The sequence below is a fragment of the Falco naumanni genome, chromosome 3 (genome assembly GCF_017639655.2).
Source record: "Falco naumanni isolate bFalNau1 chromosome 3, bFalNau1.pat, whole genome shotgun sequence".
Classification (NCBI taxonomy): domain Eukaryota; kingdom Metazoa; phylum Chordata; class Aves; order Falconiformes; family Falconidae; genus Falco; species Falco naumanni.
Genome location: NC_054056.1, coordinates 42,898,222 through 42,909,374, shown reverse-complemented (window position 1 = coordinate 42,909,374; position 11,153 = coordinate 42,898,222).

Sequence of the window (11,153 nt, the reverse complement as noted above, 5' to 3'; positions counted from 1 at the left end):
CATTAATAAAAAGCTCCAGCATCTAGCTGGCTTTGGAGCTCCCTGGTTTCCAAATCTTAGTGCTTGAAAGGCTTCTAGGCAGCTTTAGTATTGCTACTCTTTCATTTTTAAAAGCCAGTGTTCTAAGGAAAAATAGTCTTAACTTCTGTCTATCCATCTTCTCACCCCAGCTCCCCATGCTAAACAGCCTTAATAATTTCCATCTGGGGACAAATATTTCTAGTCAAGAGACACATCAACACTTCTTCTTCCCTTTTCCTTTTCTTCCTTCCCACAAGAGACATAAAGAACTGCAATGAAAAAGAAATGCATGAATAAATAAACATTCAGAGGACCCAACAACAAATCACCCTGAAGGAAAGCAATGGGGAGAGGGAAACTGAAAAGAACCACCGTCCTTATCAGCAGTCAGTGACAGACAGTGATCAGGGAACCACTAGTTTCTTTGAAGCAGTCAGCGTAGTGTATGGCAAGGATTTCTGGATAAACTTTGTTGGTTTGCTTCTGTGATTATTGCTTGTGAAAGCCACATTTTTTATATGACCATTTTGTTGACCAACCTCTATTATATTCCTTCTGCCATGTAACCTTCTACATTTTAACAACAGCATCTCTCTTGAGAAATTTTAAAGAGATATTGTAGTGGGATGAAGAGGACTGTTTTTTTTTTTCCAAAGTTGTTGTAACTGAATGTAAGGAAACAAAAAACCAGAACCTTAGAGACCTTCTATTTGTCTAGTTTAGAGCTGAGTGGCCAAAAACTTCTACATTGACAGAGGAAGAGGTTTCCTGTTTTGTTGCTGACAGAATAAGGAATAGATCAATCTGAGATTGTGTTTATATGCAAATTCCTGGACTGCTTAAACAATGCCTTCATTTTGGGTTTCACTTTAACCTGGAATGAACCAGCCAGGAAGATATAGTGTGGTAAGTCTCCCACATATGACTTCTAGTCACTTGCTTCTGAGATCCAACACTGCATTCAAGAACAGTTACCAAAATCATTAGACACAACCAAAAAGGTTTTGTTGAAATTAAAGTCAGTCAGATATCTTCCCATGCGTATTGCAACTGAGAATATTTGAGAAGGCTGTCAACTATATATTTCATTTTTTTTTTACTCCTCTTTTCCTGAACAACAAGCAGAGGTGTGATGGGTTGGTCCCAGACTCCCGCTTAGTCACTCTCTGACTCCCCATCCTCAGTGGGACATGGAAAGTACCGGAATGAGAAACCTTTCAACTCAAGGTGGAGACAGGAAGATCATTTACTAATTACCATTGTGGGCAAAACAGACTTGATTTGGGGTAAATTAATTTATTGACAATCAAAATAAATATGTAATTACCAGTTTTGGTATTGGAAACAAAATAACAATAAACAAAACATTTATACACTTAGAGAAAACACCTTTTCGTCCCTTTTTTCCATGTTCAACTTCACTCCAAATTCCTCACCTTTTTCCTTATTATTGCCATAGGTTACACTCAGTCCCTTGAGTGACTCAATCCACCATGCAAAGTTGTTTGGGGGCAGGGGGAGTTACAATTAATACATAATGATTTCTTTTTGCTGCTGCTTCTCACTTTTGTCCTCTGCTCTGGTGTGGACTCTCCAAATGCTGCAGTCCCTTCAGGGGTGTACCTATTCTTCCATGGAACATCTCTTCCTCCTCTGACGTTGGTGTTCCCTTTGTTGTTTCTTATTCTTTTGTTACCTCCTCCTTTTTCTCCTCAGCATTGTCTGATTTTCTTAAATATGTTTTCCCAGAGGCATCACACACATGGCTGCTGAGTTCAGCTTTGACCAGCAGAGGATCTGTTGCAGAGCTGTGGAACTGGTTTTGTCCAGCACAAGGCAGTCTCTGACCTCTTTCCATGGAGGCCACTGCTGCAGCCCCCAAACCACCAAAACCTTGTCATTTACATCTAGTCTGAGAGCAAGGGAAGCAATGTCTCCTCATGTAATAGAGATGCTTATTATGGAAGAGAGATTAGGAAAAAAAGTATGCCCTAGGAGTGTACTGTTCTACTTTGCCCTTAATATTAGCAGCAGCAATTCCAGTTCTCCCACTTCTCCTTCCCCCCTCTCTTTCAGAATTGACCTGTATTTTCAAAAGGACATGAAGCCTGTTTGTTCTTAGTTTTAGTGGGTGCTATCTTGCTGACGTTTTAAATAATCTGATCTTTTACAATGCAGAAAGAGTGCTTGAGTAAATTCTAATCAGGCTTCTTCAAGCTGGTCACCCAAAAATAGACTATAATTTAAAGCTTTGCTTTGTTTTCTTCTTAATGTTAGTCCTCTGTAATCTGGGCAAACAAATCCTATTACTGCATGGCTTTACATGCAGTTCAAACAGACAGTATGTTCTTTGTACCACTGCAGCAGAGGAAAGCACCTGAGTTTGCGTTGGGCTAGCTTCCCTCATTCAATTATTATCTTTAAAAGTGGATATGTCTTACAGTTTGTGAATATTTAGAATTCCACCCTGGTACTTCAGCGATAAAAGTCAACCGGATGTGGCTGATATAGGAACCAGCTATTTTTAGTTAAAACTCCTGAAGTAGGATTTAGTTTTAAGTCTTCTCTGCATTTTTATTTCGGAAGCTGCTTGCCAGGCTTGAATGACACATGATTAATAATTGAGCATATCATATTTATATATTCATTTACAATAGTGCATGAGAAGAAAACAGAAAATGAAGGGGGCAGGGGAGGAAAAAGATCAGCAGCTTGGGATATTAAAAGACAAAAATGTGCTTACACAGTATATCCTGCAAGAAAGACATGAGCTGGTCGTGACGATAACTTTTCTGCCAATCTACCTGTGTATAATCTTTATCTATTAGTTTCTACATTCCGTCATTTTCATCCATGGCCTGCTTTGTCTTGCTGAAGTGAATCACTGGCAAGATTGTTGTAACCACATTAGTATTGAGGTTAGAATGCTTATTTCTGCTAAAATATGTGCTGCATAGTGAGGATAGAAATCAGTTTAAAAGTTAATACAAGGTATGTTTCTCCTAGAAAACTACTGTGTAGTTAGCAGTATGGCCTAATGTCTTTGGCTGAGATGACACTTCTATGTTTTCTTGGCATGTGACAATTATTTGCTTGTAATTCCAATGAGAGCAATATAATACTATCAATTAACTTCATTACAACATCTTATGAATTTAAAAATCAAGTCTCAGTTACGCTGCCTTAAAGTGCTAGTGCTAATGCTCTACTTGTCATATATTGAAGTAACCATCACATCTACCTTTCTCACCAATAAGAATTGCTGGCAGTAAATTGGTTTTAATTATTTTAGGTTCATAAACCACCAAAATCTTCCTTATGGAGCTTGAAAAGTACTGCAGAGAAGACTATGAAAAAAATTCTCGGTTTTCACAGTTCTCTTCAAAAGATACCTCTTGGAGTGTAGGAGTGACAGTGTAAAAAACTTGAAAATCTTGAAACAAGACTTTATTGTTGGGGAGGTTTAAAAGGGCATACTATAGCTTTACAGTCTTAGATGTGGTCATGGTCCTATCCATGTTCTCAGTCAGAAAAATCTCTGAAATCCCTACACTGTTCATTTCTACAGCACATAATGAACATAGTTCAATATTTTGTGTGAAGGAGTAGCCATAACTATATACTTCTCAGAGATAGGCAAAATAAATCTCATGGAATTATGTATTCATGGAACAGTGTGCTTAAAGGTTATTTTGTTCCTCAACACCAGTAGAAGTTTGTTACCTTCAGTACTGAAACATGAAGATTTAAATTTATAGAGTCATAGAATCATTTAGGTTGGAAAAGACCGTCACCAGGTCTAACCATTAAACTGTCACTGCCAAGCCACCACTAAATCCATGCCCCTAGGTGCTACATCCACACATCTTTTAAATACCTCCAGGGATGGTGACTCAACCACTTCCCTGGGCAGCCTGTTCCAGTGGTTAACCCCCCTTTGCATGAAGAATTTTTTTCCTAATATCCAATCTAAACCTCTCCTGGCACAACTTGAGGCCATTTCCTCTTGTCCTATTGCTTGTCACTTGGAGGAAGAAATCGACACCCGCCTTGCTACAACCTCCTTTCAGGTAGCGGGAGAGAGCAACAAGGTCCCCTCCGAGCTTTCTTTTCTCCAGACTAAACCACCCCAGTCCCATCAGCTGCTCCTCATAAGACTTGTGCTCCAGACCCTTCACCAGCCTTCTCTGGACATGCTCCAGCACATGTCAGTATCTTTCTTATAGTGAGGGGCTCCAAACTGACCACAGCATCAGAGGTGCAGCCTCACCAGTGCTGAGTGCAGGGGGACAAGCACTGTCCTTGTCATTCTGGCCACACCCACACACAAGCCTTTTCAGAAAACTCTTCTACTGGATCTTTCTTCTAGCATTACCTTTACAAGCATCCAGGTTCACTTGGAATTTTGCTGTCTATCTGAAGTACTCGTATAGTCACTTTTTAGGATACAATGGCTTCAGCCATCATAGCTCCATTTTGAGGCAGGACTCTATCTCACTGCCACTTTCTGGTATCAGTGCTATCAGTGATAATGAGTCCAAGCCTGCATGTAGTATTCCTCAGCAGTACACAGTAGAAAAATGTGTCAGGTATTTTATTTTTTTTTTATTTTGAGACTATATTAAGTATTTAGTTTCATATATCTCATAATACATTTTCTGCTTCTTTACCCATTAACCACCACAATGATGTTTTCATTGAGTCCGTCACATGAAGCACGAGTTCTTCCTCTGGAATGACTAGTTAGCACAGTAAGAAACCATTCCAGTGTAAGGTTCAGATTTGTTAAGACATTGCTTACATATTGAATCTTCTGAAGATATAACCATGCTAATACACATTTCACTGGAAAGAGCTCTCTACAGTAGACAGAGCCAGGGCAGAGCAATGTTGTGCTGGCATAGTCATCCTGCCTCCCCAGTGTTGTATCCTTCCATCAGCGCAGCTTCATCTACGGTAGATGTTTTGTATGCTGGTTGATCAGCAGATCTATTGCCAGCTTTCTGAATGACATTCCTTTGAAATCCACCCAGATGGTTGGGTTGGTGGGGGTTTTTTTTGGATGACCAGAGATAGCTGTGACTATTTTAAAACATTTCTGCCACTTCATCTGTCTGTTACAACCCTACATCTAGGGAGTCAGAGACCTTAAAACTGACCTGATGAAACAGACCATGCAAGTACTTTTCATCCAACAGCAATGTTGTATAGCTTAGTAGCTTCAATTATTGAAACAGAAAACAATACAGAAATCCACAATAAAATGGGGACAAACAGGACATTTTAGGATTTTTCAATAGGAATGTTTCAGGCACAGGCTTGGTTGTGACATATGTGATGCAAATCTTTCTGAACACTGTCTCAAACAGGACTTGTTTATAAACAAGGCATTGTTATATATACAAGTTATATATGACTGAAAAACAAGTTATTCTTACAGAATAACATGATGTCTTTCTTTTTCTAAGAAAATGTTTAGTCTAATTGTATTTGTCCAGTGAAAATACTTAAAGGCCCACAGACTTCTATACAACTCCTTGCAGTTTTTTGTTGTGTTGTTTTTTGGGTTTTTTTGGGGTTGGTTTTTTTTTTGGGGGGGGTGTTGTTGTTGTTGTTGTTGTTGTTTTAAAATGTACTACGTATTTCTGAGGACTATCAAAAGCCTAGTCTAATGAAGAAAGAAAAGTGGCTAATAAAACCCGCACATCACTGCATGTATGCGTTTCCAGGGTAGACACTGATATTACTGCTGGCAACTACTGATCAGTAGGAAAAGTGTGAAGAAAACAGAAGTCATCCATCTGCTTTATCCATCTGCTGAGAGAAAGAACTGTATTACCATTAACAGTCTGTCTCTGTAATTCTGTGTGTTCTGTGTACATCTTCATGACAAATGTCTTAGATACCTATATTTTTTAACTTTGTAGTTAGCCATACTAAATAGCATTGCATATACCAAATTACAAGCAGCTCTAAGGTTGTTACATTTTGAAACAAATGTATAATAGAGCATAAATTCCCAGATGTCTCCTTAAAGTTCATTATGATAAATTGGTGAGTTTTTAATATGTCCAATAAAAAGAGTTTCTTTTAGCATTAAATATACTTCTTAATTTATGTTCCATATCATTTTAAGTGAGGATTTTGGCATGTGTAACTTTGGCTTCTCTTTATTTGCTTATATTCAATGTATATGTTGACATACCTTTCAAAAGTGAAATCAATGAAGTCTGGCTGTAAACTTCAGGTGAAACAGTATTTTCCAAGTCTGCCTGTGGAGGTTAGTGCTGTAGAGAGCAGTTTTCTTGAACTTTTATATCAGAAGTGTCAATCACAAACATGGAAAATGAGGGAGACTCTTGAGGAATTCTGTTCAATATTTTTCAGTATTCTATATTGTACTTGTCCTATGTGTCAGGGGCCTTAGAAAAGCAACAACTTTTCTAGTTAGACAATTCCCACCCAGAGGTGGGAATAGCCTGTATCTAGCAGCTCCTTCTGTGACATGTGATGAGATCACTAGTACGTACCAGGCATCCAACATTTCTAGAATCCAGACAATGTCAGATATCCTGCCCTTGTGCACAGTGCCACTGTGTAAACTCAGGAGGTCCTGTACCTGGCACAGGATCGTCAGCAGTATTGCATACATTAATTCCACTGTTGCACGTGCATAGTAAGTTCTTTCAGTATGTATTCCCTTGCCAGGTCCAAGAAGTATACTAGAAAGTTTAAAGACAAAGATCAAATGACCATCACTAGAATCATTCCAACAGCTTTCTCCTGGCTGCCTCCTTTTCCCAGCACTTCACATACCTGATTAGAATGAACTCCAGGCCAGGAAGTTTTTTTGTTTGTTTGTTTGTTTCCATTAGTACAAGTTGCTTTTGACACAGACACAGCTTTAGAATTCTATTGGGTCACTTTTCTGTTAAGTGCTAAGGACTCAACTTCTGTTAAGGATGCTAATAATTATTAAAAAAAAAAAAACAAAAAACAAACCAACATTTTACAATACTTACAAGTTTACGTAAACATGTCTTTTTAAAAGAAATTTAGTTAAGCAATGCGATTAAGATTTTCCTGCTATAAAACTAAAAATAGTCAATCTTTTCCTAAGTATAGACAATTACTGTTGTGTAACATATATTCATCATATATATATTAAAAAAATATATACATCATCATATATTTATCTCCTGAGTGGCATCTCAGGGGCAGTTGACAGTCTCCTTAGGGTTGCCATTGTGCAGTTGCAAAACATAGACAAAACTTTTCCCTGTTCAAAGCTCTAACTGTAAGACCTTCTTTCAGGTCAGTTGAAAGAGTCTTAGTTTTGGAAGAAAAACCTTTGCATTTTGCTACAGAAATTGCATGTAATTTCATCAAGTGTTTCACCTTATTGCAGAGGCAAACTATCAACATCATTTTTTACAGCAGTGATTTGGTTTCATAGTCCCCTGTAAAGATCTTTCATTGCTGACTGCTGTTGAGAAACAGAAAGAATCACACACAGGAATTCAATTAGCAGGTGAAACACCCGGGATCCACCTTTCCACATCCTTTTTTGTCAGTGCTAAAACCCCATTGATACAATGCCACATATGGACAAAAGTAATATATCTCATGCCTGATTCACCAAAAAGACATTAAGGTGGTTTAATAAATATGTTGATGTTTGTCACAGCACTCTCCAAGCTATCAAGCTGCAACAAGGTCTTTTACCTTCTCATGCCAGCATACTCCTCGTGACAGTCCCTCTGCTGCCTTCTCCTGGTCTCTCCTCACCCCAGGTGCTTGTCCTCTTCCCTCTCTCCTCTTCTTCCTCAGCTGCTCTCTCTTCATTGGCTCTCAACCCGTTAACAGAACCAGCCCCAGCTGCACCTTATCTACATCAGCCAACCTGACACCCCTGAAGCCAAACCACAGCTGTATATTATCAATGCTAATTAACCCAGCTTCATTCCTCTACAGACATTTATTTTTAATAAAGTGTGAATTGCCCCTTCTCTGTTATGGTAAATAAGCAATATTTTTGAAACCTGAATCAGTGTTAGCTGACATCCAAAAACTGAAGTGTAGTGCAGGTGATAAGAAAATCCAGCCCCTATATTTTAAGAAGTATAGCTCCCAATGATTTGAAGGGTCTGTTAAATCATTTGATATTGAAAAAAATCAGCAGCAATTAACATAATCTTCTATCAGAAGTAACAAAAGAAGTCATCATCTCCCTCTTTCTCATTTTTATGTACAAAGATTAATACATAATTTAGTTTAAAAATCTAAACTCCATATAACTTAAAAGATCATAGTTATATAAGTCCTTTTAATAAGGAACGTCTGAGACTTTACATCTTCAAAGATTTACATGAAATAGTTCATTTTAAGCAGCCAGTTATCAAACCCAATCTTGTCTCTTGTTTCTTAAGTTCATAGTATATGAAAAAAGGAAATGTTTTAATAGTCTATTATGTACATTTCAACTTCCTTATGAGCTCTCACTTTAAATAGTCTCATATACACATAAGAGATTTTTCTGTGCTGTAATGCCAATGTTAAGGAGCATTTCAAGAAATTAAAATTTCACTTGCTCCTATCTGAAGGCCTTCTGTACAGTCGGCATGATATAGTTGGAATTCAAATATTTATAGCCATACAGAGAAGAGTGGGTTACAACAAAACTTTAAAAGAAAATCCTACCAAAAGCCTTTTTTTTTTTTTTTTTTTTTTTTTTTTTTTTTTAAGTAAAGTGTTTCTCATATTTTGAAACTTTTGTGAGATCACTTGTTTGTGGCTTGTTTATGGCTGTAATAGTTGCCATTCCTCGTAACATTAATAACTGCAGGGAAAAATAGTCTGTGTTGGAAGTATTTACCATCTCAAAACATAAACTAATCTGTCACTGGAAGTTACAGGGAAAATTACTATATTTGTGAAACTTACAGAAGAGTCCTGTCTTTAGCTGTAGGATGACAATTAACTCAGAACACCCTTAGAGCTGGGAAGTGAAGCTGAAACAACACATTTTCTGTCGCTCCTTCCCCATAAAGCTATGAGCAAAAATATTTTGAGGTAATAGGACACTGTCAACATTTAGATTGTTGTTAAATGAAAACAATTTTTTTTTTCATGCAGATCCTTTCATAACAAAGACAATATTACTTTGTCGTCTGTCACCTTGTAAGAAGTAAGTAGTAAGAAACACAGAGTATTGTCTTGTTTTTTAGATTGAAGCATTGGCAAAAAATGAACAGCACAAAAAGGAGAAAATGAAATAAGATTGCAATTACACTAGACTCTCAAGAAAGTACACTTTACCAACTGATTGTGATTCATTATTACAGACAAAGTTAACTTTGTTCTTTGCTATCATCTTTCTGTATTAGTTAGAGGAAGAATACTGGGAAAACTATGTATCATCTCTCAACTATGTGAATGTATGTGCAAACTTTATGACTGTGAAATCAAATAAATCAATATTTAGGAAGCTCAGAACAAAAGACTGAAGCCATTTATGGTTACTTGCATTAAGCAATTTACTTTGTGCTTAGCATTGTTTAGCTAAGCTAATCATAGAAGATTAACCTTTAAAAATTTATATTGCAAAGTATGTTGATTCCATTCTTGGTTCTTAATGCTTTTAGCTCTATAAACAACATTTGACATTTACCAACAGTAATGTCATGAAGAAATGTTCCCCTATCCTGCAAATAACAAAGGTTTGAATTGTTTTTTTCTTCCTTTTCTTGAGGATGGAGTTGAAGATTGACAGCAGTGGAGCCTTTTTTTTTTTTTTTAATGGTGAATTAAATTATGACATCACCATAAAGATCATTAGAAGTTAAACACTTAACAATGAAAAATATTAGGCAAGCGTTCATATTTTTGCTGAGGCCTCTGCTCATTTTATTTGAATGAAGAGAAAGTACTTTAAAGAATGAATGTGAGAAAAACTGGTTTTAAGGCTTATTCTGATCCTAAATCACAGCAGCACTGAATTACATGCATAGGTATGAACTTCCAAGTAGTCTTATTACTTTTGCTGTGATGCCTCAGATGTTTCTACCTACTTCTGATCTTTGCCTTCAGGTAGTGCTGTAATATAAATATTTAATGTTGAGAATGAAAATGAAATAATAATTCATGATAGATTCAGTGTTTACCATTCAAATGTTCTAGTACCTTTCTTAACAGGAGTTCTGAGGAACAGTCAATCTTAAATTAGTCTGATAAACTTTTTTAAACCTATGGTCTGAGCACCCCTCCTGCTCCATACATTTCTTTGAAGAATCTACAAAAAGCAATTAAGAAAGAAAAATCCAAACAAGTTAGGCAGCAACTTGCATTCATGAAGTTCCAGAGATTCAAATATCGGTAACCATTGAAAGGAGGAAAGTCTATGGCACAGGCTCTGTAGCAGTACTAATCCTTAACAGTAGTACAAAAATGTTACGTCTTTTTTTATTGTAATACAAAAGCTGTCATCGACATCTAATGGAGTTGGAATATGTTTCTTTTAGGTTCACAAAACATAGCATCTCAAAGTGTGTGAGCTGTATTTAGCTAACTTGAGATACAAAAAGTGTTTCATACTCACCTGTTTACTCTTCTATTAAAAAACAAAACCTGTTGAAACAATCTGAAGAAAGTCACATATGCTATGAGGCCTTGGGGACACCAAGTGAGAAGTACAAGTCATGTAAATGATCACCTCAGAACTAGACATTTTTTTGAGAAAGGTTAAGGACATTGGGTTTTGAGAGATTTTGCCACTGCTAGGTGCAAGTTGACCTTTTAGATACCTGACTCAATGGAACTTTTGAGGATATAATTAAGCCATTTTTTTTCTCTATTAGTGTTAAATCAAACTAGAACAGGGCCAGGGCAGAAAATGGCAGTAGTTTCATTCCTATAGCAAATATTAATCATAACTACATTCTTAGGAAAAAGGGGAGCTACTGCAGCTTAACTTTCATTTCAAACATTTCTTGAAGCTTCAGGCAGATTCCTGATTTGAAGAAAGGCTGTTAAGACACAGCATAGAATTCAGAAGTGCAATACTTGCTCCTGTTAAGAGATGTTGCTGCTGCATCCACATAGATTGGCAGAAACTGTAAAGCTAGACTTTATAT